Source organism: Amblyomma maculatum, chromosome 8 (assembly GCF_055883805.1).
Source record: "Amblyomma maculatum isolate TAMU_Amacu chromosome 8, ASM5588380v1, whole genome shotgun sequence".
NCBI lineage: Eukaryota > Metazoa > Arthropoda > Arachnida > Ixodida > Ixodidae > Amblyomma > Amblyomma maculatum.
In genome coordinates, this window is record NC_139351.1 from 124,027,546 (window position 1) to 124,031,585 (window position 4,040).

Below are 4,040 nucleotides of genomic sequence, written 5' to 3' on the forward strand. Positions count from 1 at the left end.
TCGACATAATTAATACCGACGTGTATTACATTAGTTGTTCGGAGGCACTTTTAACCAGTATTTCGATTTAGCTATTTTGGGGTGTTTTTTTTTTCCCAAGCATCACCTCTTGCACTTCAATAACTTATTGTGAATTGCACATCATCACCGGCAGAACGAGTGGTGCAAGAGGTTGCTTGGCGCGCTTCCTCCCTGCGCTGCGGACCTGCGTCGTGTCGACGTCCCAGGGTCGGTATGCTTGTTCAAGCGCTAAAGAACGCTTGCTCACCGGATTGCATGACGTAGTTGCCGAGCTGGGTAGAAGTCACAACGGCGGTGGCTTACCACGGTCGTGGCTAGACCGTGGAACCAAGTATAGAAAGTTTACAGTTAGTTTTCTTCCACTTGTTCCCAGGAACTTGTTTCAAGAAAGAAAAACAAAAAAGAGCTGTCACTGTGGACCGCCAATCGCAAATTTTATTCTATTATACCCAGGGTGACAAATCAGCATACGGCCTGTAACTGTTTTTAAATGAACTTAAATGCTATACGAAATACAATCGTAAAATAGTTGGCATCACCAATACACTGGCTGCTGCGATAACTAGTACACAAGTGGGAAGGCACCGGTAACCAGACGGCTCACGTCGACGGATCTGTCTTCGTCGACAGACAAGATGTCATTCCTTTCCATAGTGTTACTATAGTGTCTGTAGCCACGCCAACGTCTGCAACACTGTCAGGCGCAGTCTCTCTTGTATCTCCCTATCGAAACACTGCGCAAACTGTTCTAACACGAATCATTTGCTTGCCTTGGATCCTGGCCGCAGAAGAAAGTAGAACACAAAGAGCAAGCCGACAGTCGCCATAAGGTACACGACAGACGGGTCACCACGGCATCCTCCTCCTTGTCGCACCGCTTGGACCTCGTCTCGGGATGCGACTCGACGTCCTACGATGCGAGCAGCAACGGCTCCCGCAGCGGCTGCGGCTGCGACCGCAGTGGACGCCTTCGCCACGTCATCCATTTGCTCTTGTCCCGCCGCTGGAGCTGTAACAGCGGTCGTCGCCTTCCCTGGTTCATCCGTTCGCCTTTCTCTAGCTGCAACAGGATTTGGTGCATTTTCCACGCAATCCACTTCCCGGCTAGGGTCAGCTGCGGGCGCTTTCTCTAGGTCCGCGTACGGCGTGTGTTCCGTCGTTCTCATCCTTGCTCTCATTCTACAGGCGGCCTCCACTTCGTCCGTTTCGCTCCCTTCGGGAGATGCCGCCACCGGTGAAGCCATCGAAGCCGCCTTCGTCTACTGTCTACTGTCCCTTCTGGTTGTCACCGCGCTCTCGAAGTGTGCCCGAAGCGGAAACGACTTCGGGCTAGGATGTGGCAGACGTAAGACGAATCTTCTTCTTCTTCTCCTTCGGTGAATATGGCACATATCCACAGTGGGGGATTGGCCAGAATTCATTGTAGGTGAAACCCGGAACGACGTGTCTTTACCGGGGAATGATGGTTCTCGACTTCTTGTGTCTCTTGATGAGACGGCTCACATGCGCAAAGGGGCACTGGCCAGAATTTGGTGCGGGCACAAATAATATTTCATTCACTCTGATTTAGGTTGTACTTTGCATAAATTATGATTTAGGATGTCGGTGGAAGCTTTCTCGATCGTCTGGCGGATAGGGACAGTCCTTCTTCATTTACTTTTGGTCGCAGAACATATCTGTAGAATGGGTTTGGGTGTATGTGAGTGAATACTTTTTTAATGCGTTTGCACGAATGTTTATTGAAGGGAAAGGGAAAGTAGGGGAAATGTTGATCACAATTGAAGTCAAAGCTTGCCTGACGTGCAAATTCCCATATGGATTACAGCGTAGACCGAAAACGAGCGTCGAGTATCGCGCCAAGCTCTTGATATGTCTGTTTGTCTCTTCTGCTCCTTATCCTGTCCTTTGAGCTGTTTGGATTACATCCAGTTATGTATAGCCACCAACCCGTCCAATTTGCCGTTCATCGGTCATGCTGGCGCCTGTGAAAGAGAAGCGGTAACGATAAAGAGTGGTATAGAGCGCTTCAAGTACCATTGCAAAAATGCTTGGGATAATAAAAGAAACAAATGAAACCCCACTGAAAAGAACCCGAAGCTCACCGCGGCAGCCATGCCATTCCTTACAACGTTTTAATGAAGAGACCACTTCCTATCATCTTCATTTACGAACCCTGGTGACGATCTATGCAGTGTAAGTTATCGCGCACCTTTTTGTATCCTTTCCTTGTAATTAACTCCTTCCGAGGCATTCTGAGGGATTAGTCTCCCTGTACCTCTCGAAGTTGCGGTAAGTTTGCGTGTGAACTAGTTATGGTTTGAATCATCATCATGCTTATCATCATCAAGAAAAGCGGTTGGCATAGCAAGAAAGACACCGTGTGGGTAACGTAGATGAAGACATAACGTTTTGGTGGCGTTACAAGCGCATCCCAATGTTACTGTCAGGGGTCAGCTGCATGACTTGCAACTCACGTTTGCAAAACATGCCCGGTACAGCACAAGCTTCAGAGCGTTTCCTTACTGTTGACAAACGTAAACGGCGATTAAATTCTTGTCATCAAAGGAGGCTTCACAGTACATTTTGCAAGGACTGGTAGAAGCCAGCCGACATGTTGACAAAACTTGCCCGGTACAGCACAAGTCTCGGAGCTTGCCCTTACTACTTACAAACGTAAACGGCGCTTAAATTGTATACCTTAACGTCAAAGCAGGCTTCACAGTACATTTTGCAAGGACTGGGAGGAACCAGACGACATGTTTACAAAACTCGCCCGGTACAGCACAACCTTCGGAGCGTGCCCTTACTGTTTACAAACGTAAACGGCGCTTAAATTGTAGCTTGTCGTCAAAGGAGGCCTAGAGAGAGCCTTTGTGATTATGTCACCTGAGGTCGCAGGGCCGCGGTACAACCAACAGAGGCCTGTAATTTATAGGGAGAGGGAGAAGGTTCGGAGGTGGCGGTCTTTTATAGGCCTTCAGAAAAGCGAGTGGTATGGGCATCCTACTCGCCTGCATCCTGCTGAATGCCATCTCTTACGGTGTGATGAGCCCGGCCCGCTCAGATCGTGTGAGGGGGGGGGGGGGGTAATGATCACGCCTATTCACAATCCTGGCAGTGCTAGCTCTTGGCACCACCTCAAAACCACCTGCACTAAAGCTAGAGCGGGAGCGCGAGCGCAGAGCACCGCGTCGACGATGTCGATGAGACCCCACTTAAATATCTGGGAATCAATCATCCCTTACAGTCACCATTGTCGAGCGTCTCCTTTAGGTTTCATTGTTGGCGGCTTCAATACAACTCTGTACAGTAGCTGACTTCTCTTCTACCACATTTACTCGGCCAATTCTTTGCATCTCATGACCTCGCGTTTAATGCCATTCGCTCTCGGCTGCAGCGTCACCATACGGCGTGGCCCTGAGAAAACATCCCACGGAGACGTGTTCTGCAAGCATAAATCTCCGGGATACGGCCTACCGTAGGGAGACGAGGGAACAGCTCGCCGACGATTCTCTTGCCTCGAAGTCACGACGGCTCTGCGCGCGTACAAGGTGCCGTAATTCACTTCGCTCGCTCTCTCCACTTCTCTTGCGTGTCCTTCCATTCAGGGCAGCTATAAACACTGATATAGGCTTCCGCGCCCGACAGCGGCGGCACGTTTCTTAGCGGCTCCCTTATGAGTGCCGGAAAGGTAGCGACGCACATTTGTTAAGCGACAACGGCCCGCCTTCCACCGGGTCACATTTCGTGGCTGAGTGTGTGCGCGCGCGCTTGTATACGTGTGTGTGTGTTTGTGTGTGCACGACGCCACAATTGTTGCTTGCCTTACCACGGCCACATGACGTCTCGTCGAGCAGAAAAGTGGCACGTAGTAGGAAGGACCAGCGAGTAACTGCGTGGCCACCGTGATTCGCGGCTACGTCTGAGCGGTCTGCGGTGGTTCAAGTCAGAAACGTCAGGAAAAGAAGCAAAAACACAATGGGTAAATGACAAACAGCGGAGGTAAAGATGATGCCACG